General features: G+C 43.9%; 1 long non-coding RNA gene across 2 annotated transcripts; it reads right to left on the reverse strand.

Moving 5' to 3' along the window:
• Positions 1-5,278: 5,278 nt before the first annotated feature.
• LOC142760909 (uncharacterized) lies at positions 5,279-10,425 on the reverse strand. 2 transcript variants are annotated; one of them, XR_012883451.1, is made up of 4 exons: positions 9,839-10,425; positions 6,081-6,152; positions 5,886-5,996; positions 5,279-5,701 (listed from the first exon to the last, which is right to left on the reverse strand). It is a non-coding gene; the product is annotated as an uncharacterized LOC142760909 (long non-coding RNA). The 2 variants fall into 2 exon arrangements; XR_012883450.1 differs by having other exon boundaries at positions 6,081-6,160.
• Positions 10,426-11,956: the final 1,531 nt, after the last annotated feature.

Here is an 11,956-nt window from a genome sequence, read left to right on the forward strand (position 1 = left end):
GCATTTACAGTGTGGCAGCATGTACGGTGTGGCTGCATGTACGGTGTAGCATCATAGCAGCGGAGGCCTGTGTCATCATCCCAGCGGAGGCCTGTGGCATCATTTACAGTGTGGGAGCATTGACAGTGTGGCTGCATGTACGGTGTGGCAGCATGTACGGTGTGGCAGCATGTACGGTGTGGCTGCATGTACGGTGTAGCATCATAGCAGCGGAGGCCTGTGTCATCATACCAGCGGAGGCCTGTGGCATCAATTACAGTGTGGCATCAATGACAGTGTGGCAGCATTTACAGTGTGGCAGCATTTACAGTGTGGCAGCATGTACGGTGTGGCAGCATGTACGGTGTAGCATCATAGCAGCGGAGGCCTGTGTCATCATACCAGCGGAGGCCTGTGGCATCATTTACAGTGTGGCATCAATTACAGTGTGGCAGCATTTACAGTGTGGCAGCATGTACGGTGTGGCTGCATGTAAGGTGTAGCATCATAGCTGCGGAGGCCTGTGTCATCATACCGGCGGAGGCCTGTGGCATCAATTACAGTGTGGCAGCATTTACAGTGTATTTATTTGACGTCTTGGGAGAGATATGTATCAACTTTTGTTTCTAATTGTCAGTTATGGCGCCCAAGAGAAGTCGGAAATCCAGTGATGACAATCAACCAATAGCAAAACGAATACCACCAACATTTACCCCAGAGGAGAAAGCAAAAAGAGCCCAGGAGGTAAGACTTTGTGCAGTTGATGTCTGTGAAATGCTTCACTGTGCTGTTGGATAGCACGCTGACTCTTGCATTTGTGGGGGGCCAAGCACACCCACATATACTTGTTTGAATGGAAATCAAACCGTTCGAAAAGCCAACTTTTGGTCCTCCATTACATTCCGAATATTGGTTCCTATATTTTTTGTGTCTATTCACTCACCTTCACCGTTGACGTTAGCGGAGCGAACACTATAGAATATACCTATGTTTCGGGTCTCACTTTTAGATGGAAAAATGTAATTATTAGATGTACATGTTCACTCCACAAATCAATGATAAATTTTGTTTTGTTTTTTAGAGAGCAATATTAGAGCAGGAACTAAGAGAAAGGTGTCCCAAATATCAGGATCCAAATATAATTCTTGTACAACAGCCAATGAGAAAACGGGCAGAACAGAGTGCGAGCCAAACTCCTGCAGCGTCCGTGCAACCGGTGGAATCGTGGTGTCAGTGTGGGAACTGCATTAATTTGCCGACAGAAGAGGAATGCGTCTGTTGCAAAGTTATACGTAATGTGCTAAACAAAATGGAGGAAGATGAGCCGATTAGTTGCATAACAGAGCATCATACTTTTATTGGCACATGTCTCAACAAGGAACAACTGACCCTATGTGAAAGCTATAGATGTTTTGGTCCAACACGTCAAGCACCGCTAAATAACAGGTAAGGAAATTATTTTTTTGGTTCCAGTCAAGTTTCAATGATGGTATTATGATCCTAACCTTATTGCTCAAAGAAATATTATTATGTGCGCTTTTAGCAGCATGCATGTGTCTAATATGTGTCTGCCAAATGTTATGTGGTCCCTGTAACACTAGAAGTAAATTTTGATCTTGTTCCACGCAGCAATCAAACAATGTCTGTCGCTCCAGCGTTTGTGAGCCGTTATGTATTATTCTAAAGAATCTTAGCATGTCAGGGGTGACAGTATACGATTGGGGTCTGTATAGTGTGCAAATATGATTGCCTAAAAATTTTTTTTTTCTGATGTATAGGTCCTTACGTATGGTTGCATACAGAATGTTCACCGTGTGGGTTCACGGTTACCTTGGACGAAAAAACAGGCGTACTATTCCAGCATGTGCAGTTCAGAAAGTCAGAGCAATGTTTCCAGAAGAAAATCAAGTATATGTTGGTTTCAAGCTAGCCACTGACAATAATGCTTCTGAAATGGCCGATTTTTGAAATGTGTTTGTCTACTTTACTATGCTATCTTTTTCAATAAAAAAAAAATTAAAATCCAAACTTTGAATGTTTATTTATTATAATATATTAACACAGCATAAGTATTGTACATAACAGAAGAAAATATACAGGATATAAACTGCTATTGTTGATTCTGAGGAAGGCGAAAACCCATTGTTATTTACGTTTTGTTCATTAGTGAGGGAAATTCCTTCCCGACTCCAAATATGGCAATCAGACTAAATCCCAGAATCAACACCCAATATCCACAGATAGTTTGCTTACAAATTATTCCAGTAACAGTCAATCGAAATAGTGGCAAATAGTTGTACGCTTTTTTAGTAGAAGGGCAAACACAACATAGTTCAGTACATTAAAAACGTGACTTGTGAGCTAGAACAGTTGATGCTTTATCCGGCCGTGGTTCTGTGGCTATGTTTGGTGGTAGGGTCAATGTCCGTGTTTGCCAACTATGTTCAATTTCTTGTTTTGACAATTTGATCACATTTACAAACATAGGAAAGAGGTGTGAGAAAGACATTGGTACGTACTCTTTCTTTGCAGTCCATTTTTTGCTTAGTTTAGAGAAAATTACATTATACCTCATGCTACCAAGCCGATCCGACTTTGTCGTCTGTCGGTGGACTCTAGATTGTTCCCGTTTTGTATTATGATTATGGGCCAAAACAGCAAGTTTTGTCCGTGCTTCCATTCCGTCTAAAGAAAAATGTATTCTTTTCGGTCTGTATTTTAGAATAAAGCTGTGGAATACCTCGATTTTTCCTGTATGACAGAAAGATGACAAGTGGGGCAAGTCTTTCAATAATTGTTTATCTTTCACAATCTTTTCTAGCGCATGATAGGCTGCCGATGTTGTTGACATCCAATTGTGTTTGCGATCGTCATCAATGTCTAAACATCTGTGATCACATTGTGTGAGAATGTCCCCCGGGAATTCATGTACATTACAAATATGTTGAAGTAGAGAGAGCCATTTTTCCCGCAGCACATCCACATTGCCGCAACTAGTACTACAGCAGTACCAAAAATGATTGGTTATTGACGTGATCCAATCAACAATTTGGGAACAGTTTTTTTTTTTACTTGCAGCCTTCAGCTTCTTACGAATGGACTTAGCATAATGCCATATATCAAATTGATGTCCAATCTCGGGGTATTGTTCACGTATTTTTTTGCGTATGGAGACATGACGGTCTGTTGCAAGAACATACACATTGAGGCCATCTTGAATAACACGGTTCAGACAGTTTTGAAAGGCCAAACTTTCCATAGCCACAGAAGATGTGGTTTGTGTAACCTGAACGATTTCAAAGTCAACAATCTTGTCGCTCTTGTAATCTATCAATGTGTACACACAATATTTTGCATTATGCCCAGGGCTATCACATTGTCCGTCACCAAGGAGACACAATGGTGTTTGTTTGATTTCTTTATGAAGTTCCATTTTTTCTTGTTTCCAGTGAATGTCCACCACTGGAAATAAGAATTTTCTTTGGTGACGAAAGAAAGTGGAATGTGAAATAAATTGCACCCCAATCGATTTACAAATGTCAGACATCTTTGCATAGTTCCCACCATTAAATAAAATGGAAGCTGCAATCAGAAGATTCCCAACCGGTATCCGATTACACTTTGGTTGACTTTCCCAAAAATAATCATGTCCATTGGGACATTTCCCTTGTAGCGAAAGATAGGTACCTTGCTGGAATTTGACGGTGTTTTCTATTTTGTGGCCACAGAAACACGCGCACTGAGCAACCAGTACATCTAAAGCCGATTCAAAAACCAAAAATTTACGTTCTTTTACTAGCTCTTCATCTGCTGGTTCGGAAAACAAATTTGTTGTCACGTTCTCAAATGATAAACTAGAATCTGGTGGTTCGTAGTCCAGATCTGTTGGATCATTTATGACAGTAGAAGAAACAAAGCTTTCCTCGGGATCCTCAAATATGACTTTGCTTGCTGTTTGTCTTTGTAAGCGGGGGGTTGAGAACGTAGATGGGTAAAAATGATCCAACTTCATTGTTATTTGGTTAGCAAAAGAAAGTTCTTCCTCTGGAAACTGGCATCCTCTATCCACTGTGAAGATGTGTGATTGAGTGGTTGCATCTCTTATTCTTTTGAAAGGTGTGTTGGTGGCTCTCGTTGACAATGTCTTATGTCGGGTGTTTGTTGCTGCATTTCTTTCGAAAAATTTCCTCTTGACACCTATTTTTACATGTTTCACTCCCATGACTTTGGACATTGACGTTGGTGGATCGTTTTGCATTGAGGTACCGGTCGAAGCGTATGTAATTCTGTTGGTGGATGTAGTAGGCAAAGGCAATTGCATGCATTGTGTTGCACAAGAATAAGTGTCTTCCTCTTCTGTACGTTTCCGTTTAGATGGTGGACACTCTGTTTCCTGATAAGGGAATATCGTGGGAATTGCACTTTCCTTCAGCCATCGTATCTTCTTTTCCGACTTAAAAACATAACAGTCTTCTGCAAAGTGTTTTGAACATAGTCTAAATAAATCTTGTTTTTTCCCATCAAAAATTCGTTGTGAGAGTGCATCTAGATTGTCCAACGATTGTCTGGCCTGTTGGAGCCAAACTTTTATCTTGTCAATGTTGCCTGGGAAAACATGCAGGGTCACTCCTTGAGAGTAAGTAGCTCTATTAGACCGACTGTCACAACTAGAGACAATGCACGACGGCATTTCTATCAAAAAAGTAAATGTAAATATTATGTCATGAGAAAAGATCATTACGTTACCAGCGATGGATTACATAAAGATAGTTGATACCCCGAATCAGGTGTATTTGTGTACTAACATACTTACTATTCCAATTTTGATGTGTGAGTTTGCCTTTTCTAAGTGCATTAGTAAAACTATAGTTTGTCTAAAATTATATTGACAACAGCGTTTGTTGAAGACATAACATCACATTAGTGGCAGTTCTTTGATCACCGCTTGCGAAGTCACCCATATTTATCACCCAAATGTGACCTATGTTGTGTTGTAGATTGTCATGTGGAGAAGTGAGTATTCTACATGTTACCTTGTTTATAGGTAACTGTTTGGCACTGGGAATTAACGGTTCATCAAGGCACAAAATAGTTTGTCGTTTTAGACTATCATTGTAAAACCGTCAATGATCTCAGTGCCAGACAGTTTCACCATGTCAATGTTTGAGTATAGGTTTTTTATGGCTGACCAACACATTTATTGTTTTGATTTGTTTGTATGTAATAGAGACAGTGAATGAAAGAGAATAGCATTTATAACCAAATTTTTTTATTGATGAAGCCATAACTGCCTACCACAGTAACACAGAATAAGTGTCCCATCACAAACACAAATATAAAATTTACATGCATAACACAAAAAGTTTTTGTAACATAGTCACAAAAATATAGTTCTGTTAAAAAGTCCACATCGACGGATAGGCCCCAACATAGAAAAGTAGAATTTTGTAGACGGAAATGGGAAAGAGATTTAGATTGAAAATACACACATGTCAACGACAAACACTAAGAAGTTATCAGCAGATGAAAAAAACTTGCTTCGTCACATGTTTATGGACCTTCACCAGCAGATGAAAACAACTTGTTTCCCTCATCTCATCATCAAACCGGATCCTTTAGCAGCAGGTGAAAACCCCTTTCTTTGTCACATATTACCACCGTACCTTCACATTGTATTACAGAACGTTTCAGCCAATCATGTGGCATGTCAAAGTTATATTTCCTACAGAAGAATAAAATAAAAAATGTATGAATGGATTGATCAACCTCAAGCGTTGCACTATGCGCAACATGGTCGCTTTGGAAGAATGTCATCCCTGTCTGAACACTCTGCATAGTTTGTCTCCTCTGATGAACTTGTGTGTCATGTATGTTTATATGAACTACCTATGTTAGGGATTACTTACTTTCGAGAATTCAGAACTTATGCTGCTCAGAATGGCCTGTTCGTCTAAACGTTGGTAATCCGCTCTGGTTGCTGCTGTCGTCGTCTGTATCTGATAGCGTTGCTTTGCCTCCTGTTAAAAAAAGTACAATAATATATATAAAAAACCATAATTTGCAATTATTGTACGTTTAGGGTAGTCCCCTTGCTCACGCACCTGTTCAAAGTATCTATGCTCCTCGAATACACTCCTCACGGTTGTGTTTTCACTGGCGCGCTCCCTCTCCTCCTGTTAAACTAATGATCAAAAAGTCACACACTCTGCAAATGCTGCCACTCTGTCAATGCTGCCACTCTGTCAATGCTGCCACTCTGTCAATGCTGCCACTCTGTCAATGCTGCCACTCTGTCAATGCTGCCACTCTGTCAATGCAGCCACAGCCCTACGCTGGTATGATGACACAGGTCTCCGCTGGTATGATGACACAGGGCTCCGCAGGTATGATGCCACACCGTACATGCAGACACACCGTACATGCTGCCACACTATAAGTGCTGCCACACTGTAAATGCTGCCACACTGTAAATGCTGCCACAATGTAAATGCTGCCACACTGTAAATGCTGCCACACTCTAAATGCTGCCACAATGTAAATGCTGCCCCACTGTAAATGCTGCCACACTCTAAATGCTGCCACAATGTAAATGCTGGCACACTGTAAATGCTGCCACACTGTAAATGATGCCACACTGTAAATGCTGCCACACTGTAAATGCTGCCAAACTATAAATGATGCCACACTCTAAATGCTGCCACAATGTAAATGCTGGCACACTGTAAATGCTGCCACACTGTAAATGATGCCACTGTAAATGCTGCCACACTGTAAATGCTGCCACACTGTAAATGCTGCCAAACTATAAATGATGCCACACTGTAAATGCAGCCACAGCCCTACGCTGGTATGATGACACAGGTCTCCGCTGGTATGATGACACAGGGCTCCGCTGGTATGATGCCACACCGTACATGCAGCCACACCGTACATGCTGCCACACAAAAAAAAATGCTGCCACACTGTCAATGCTCCCACACTGTAAATGATGCCACAGGTCTCCGCTGGTATGATGACACAGGGCTCCGCAGGTATGATGCCACACCGTACATGCAGCCACACCGTACATGCTGCCACACTAAAAAAAATGCTGCCACACTGTCAATGCTCCCACACTGTAAATGATGCCACAGGTCTCCGCTGGTATGATGACACAGGGCTCCGCAGGTATGATGCCACACCGTACATGCAGACACACCGTACATGCTGCCACACTATAAGTGCTGCCACACTGTAAATGCTGCCACACTGTAAATGCTGCCACAATGTAAATGCTGCCACACTGTAAATGCTGCCACACTGTAAATGCTGCCACACTGTAAATGCTGCCACACTGTAAATGCTGCCACACTGTAAATGCTGCCACACTGTAAATGCTGCCACACTGTAAATGCTCCCACACTGTAAATGATGCCACAGGCCTCCGCTGGTATGATGACACAGGCCTCCGCTGCTATGATGCTACACCGTACATGCAGCCACACCGTACATGCTGCCACACTGTAAATGCTGCCACACTGTCAATGCTCCCACACTGTAAATGATGCCACAGGCCTCCGCTGGTATGATGACACAGGCCTCCGCTGCTATGATGCTACACCGTACATGCAGCCACACCGTACATGCTGCCACACTGTAAATGCTGCCACACTGTAAATGATGCCACAGGTCTCCGCTGGTATGATGACACAGGGCTCCGCAGGTATGATGCCACACCGTACATGCAGCCACACCGTACATGCTGCCACACTAAAAAAAATGCTGCCACACTGTCAATGCTCCCACACTGTAAATGATGCCACAGGTCTCCGCTGGTATGATGACACAGGGCTCCGCAGGTATGATGCCACACCGTACATGCAGACACACCGTACATGCTGCCACACTATAAGTGCTGCCACACTGTAAATGCTGCCACACTGTAAATGCTGCCACAATGTAAATGCTGCCACAATGTAAATGCTGCCACACTGTAAATGCTGCCACACTGTAAATGCTGCCACACTGTAAATGCTGCCACACTGTAAATGCTGCCACACTGTAAATGCTGCCACACTGTAAATGCTCCCACACTGTAAATGATGCCACAGGCCTCCGCTGGTATGATGACACAGGCCTCCGCTGCTATGATGCTACACCGTACATGCAGCCACACCGTACATGCTGCCACACTGTAAATGCTGCCACACTGTCAATGCTCCCACACTGTAAATGATGCCACAGGCCTCCGCTGGTATGATGACACAGGCCTCCGCTGCTATGATGCTACACCGTACATGCAGCCACACCGTACATGCTGCCACACTGTAAATGCTGCCACACTGTAAATGATGCCACAGGTCTCCGCTGGTATGATGACACAGGGCTCCGCAGGTATGATGCCACACCGTACATGCAGCCACACCGTACATGCTGCCACACTAAAACAAATGCTGCCACACTGTCAATGCTCCCACACTGTAAATGATGCCACAGGTCTCCGCTGGTATGATGACACAGGGCTCCGCAGGTATGATGCCACACCGTACATGCAGACACACCGTACATGCTGCCACACTATAAGTGCTGCCACACTGTAAATGCTGCCACACTGTAAATGCTGCCACAATGTAAATGCTGCCACAATGTAAATGCTGCCACACTGTAAATGCTGCCACACTGTAAATGCTGCCACACTGTAAATGCTGCCACACTGTAAATGCTGCCACACTGTAAATGATGCCACAGGCCTCCGCTGGTATGATGACACAGGCCTCCGCTGCTATGATGCTACACCGTACATGCAGCCACACCGTACATGCTGCCACACTGTAAATGCTGCCACACTGTCAATGCTCCCACACTGTAAATGATGCCACAGGCCTCCGCTGGTATGATGACACAGGCCTCCGCTGCTATGATGCTACACCGTACATGCAGCCACACCGTACATGCTGCCACACTGTAAATGCTGCCACACTGTAAATGATGCCACAGGTCTCCGCTGGTATGATGACACAGGGCTCCGCAGGTATGATGCCACACCGTACATGCAGACACACCGTACATGCTGCCACACTATAAGTGCTGCCACACTGTAAATGCTGCCACACTGTAAATGCTGCCACACTGTAAATGCTGCCACACTGTAAATGCTGCCACACTGTAAATGCTGCCACACTGTAAATGCTGCCACACTGTCAATGCTCCCACACTGTAAATGATGCCACAGGCCTCCGCTGGTATGATCACACAGGCCTCCGCTGCTATGATGCTACACCGTACATGCAGCCACACCGTACATGCTGCCACACTAAAAATGCTGCCACACTATAAATGCTGCCACAATGTAAATGCTACCACACTGTAAATGATGCCACACTGTAAATGATGCCACACTGTAAATGATGCCACACTGTAAATACTAGCAGAGGCCTCCCTTGATATGATGCCACAGGCCTCCGCTGGTATGATGCCACAGACCTCCCCTATATGATGCCACAGGCCTCCCTGATATGGCTCCATGATATGATGCCACAGGCCTCCCGTATGATGGCACAGGCTCTCCCTCTATGATGCCACAGGCCTCCCCTATATGATGCCACAGGCCTCCCGTATGATGGCACAGGCCTCCACTATATGATGCCACAGGCCTCCCCTATATGATGCCACAGGCCTCCCCTATATGATGCCACAGGCCTCCCCTATATGATGCCACAGACCTCCCTGATTTGATGGCACAGGCCTCCCGTATGATGCCACAGGCATCCCTGATATGATGGCACCGGCCTCCCGTATGATGACACAGGCCTCGTGTATATGCCGACATAGGCCTCCCTTATATGATGCCACACATAATGCCTATTTCGGCGTTACTTACCGCCTCGCTGTTCCCCCACGGTGGTCCTCACAAGTCGCCTCGCTCGTCCTCCTACGTCGCCTCGCTCGTCCTCCTCCGTCCGTCGCCTCGCTCGTCCTCCACCGTCGCCTCGCTCGTCCTTCCACGTCCGATTCCCTGGTACACCTCGTCCTTCCTTGTCCTCCTCGTCCGACTCGCTGCTCCTCCTACGTCGCCTCGCTCGTCCTTCCACGTCCGACACACTGGTCCTTCCTTGGCCGCCTCGTCCTCGAAGTGTCCCCTCGCTGGTCCTGGTCCGCCTCGATGGTCCTGGTCCGCCTCGATGTTCCTGGTCCGCCTCGATGTTCCTGGTCCGCCTCGATGGTCCTGGTCCGCCTCGATGGTCCTGGTCCGCCTCGATGGTCCTGGTCCGCCTCGATGGTCCTGGTCCTCCTCAGAGCGTCTCCTCGCAGGTATGTTCGCACTACAACCTCCTTCCACTGTGTAGTCGCTTTGAAAATGGCGGCACACAATGTAAGGAGGTTTGAAGACATTGAAAGCCCTCCCTCTCCTGGCACTTGCCAGGATAAGGGAGGGGGGATTCTGTGAGCTCACTAGAGCGAGTCACTTTTCACAAAATTTGCAGCAGAAAAGCTATGTGGTTGCTTTACCACATGCAATGCTGCAATTTTGTGAATGGCTCCATCTAGTGACCAGAAATGGTAAATACTATAAAATTGAATCCAATTGAATACAATTTATAATATTTCCTGACTCTCAAAAAAAATAAAAAAAATTGGAACAATGTTTAATCACCCACACACTGAATGTTTAATTTTTAAAAAAAATACATGTTTTTAGGGCAACACCATGCCTTTAAGCAAATGGAGTTGGGGATTTGGTCAGGATTAATGGTGTCCTCAATGCTGAGAAATACAGGCAGATACTTATCCATCATGCAATACCATCAGGGAAGCTCCAAATTTATTCTGCAGTAGGACAACAACCCCAAAGATACAGCCAATGTCATTAAGAACTATCTTCAGTGTAAAGAAGAACAAGGAGCTCTAGAAGTGATGATTTGGCCCCCACAGAGCCCTGATCTCATCGAATCTGTCTGGGATTACATGAAGAGACAGAAGGATTTGAGGAAGCCTACATCCACATAAGATTTTTGGTTAGTTCTCCAAGATGTTTGGAACAACCTCCCTGCTAAGTTCCTTCAACTACTGTGTGCAAGTGTATCTAGAAGAATTGATGCTGTTTTATAGGCAAAGGGTGGTCACATAAAACATTGATTTTATTTAGATTTCTCCTCTGTTCATTCACTTTGCATTCTGTTAATTGCTTAAATAATATTAAGGGTATGTTCACACGGGCTATTTTCGGCCGTTTTTCGGGCCGCAAACGTCCCGAAAAATGGCTGAAAAATCGGAAGCAGAACGCCTACAAATATCTGCCAATTGATTTCTATGAGAAATATGGTGTTCTGTTCCGACGGGGGTTTTTTTTAGCTTTAGGATACATTGGAACTCAAGGAACTCCCTTTTATAAATATCGATACTGCAAGCTTAGTTCCTCTTTTAAGCATCTTGGTTTTCAGAAATGTATAGGATTATTTTTTTATAAAATGTATCCTTATGATACATAAACTTATGTTTTGATAACAGGGTTGCTTTATACCATATGCCTTGGAAATGTTCAAAACGATGTTTCTATTAGAACAAAGTGATTGAAAAGTTAAAAGGTATGCACAAGTTGGATATCCAGATGTCTCCGGTCCAACTATTTAGATTCGGTGATAGTTATGAATTGAGGACCTTTGTGTATAAAAAGAAATCTACTACTAATGCCTTGACTATGACTTTGGTTGTCAAATAATATTCTGTTGGATGTGACCTGGAAATATATGCTTAATCTTGTGATATTTAGAGTGAGGTAGATATCCAATAAGAAAAACTAGCAGGTTTTTTTTCTGGCCGGAATCCATTCTTGTAACCTCTGAGGACGAACACAGGACCATAATGAGTTAATGTGTTTTTTGTATTTCTGTTACTTTTCTCTCCTCTTCCTCCTCCTCTTCCATCTTCTGGGGTGGGTGGGTAATATAAATATGTAATGTTATTTTTTTTTTTTGTAATCATATAAATTGAGAATATA

This window comes from Rhinoderma darwinii, chromosome 4 (genome assembly GCF_050947455.1).
Source record: "Rhinoderma darwinii isolate aRhiDar2 chromosome 4, aRhiDar2.hap1, whole genome shotgun sequence".
Taxonomy (NCBI): Eukaryota; Metazoa; Chordata; class Amphibia; order Anura; family Rhinodermatidae; genus Rhinoderma; species Rhinoderma darwinii.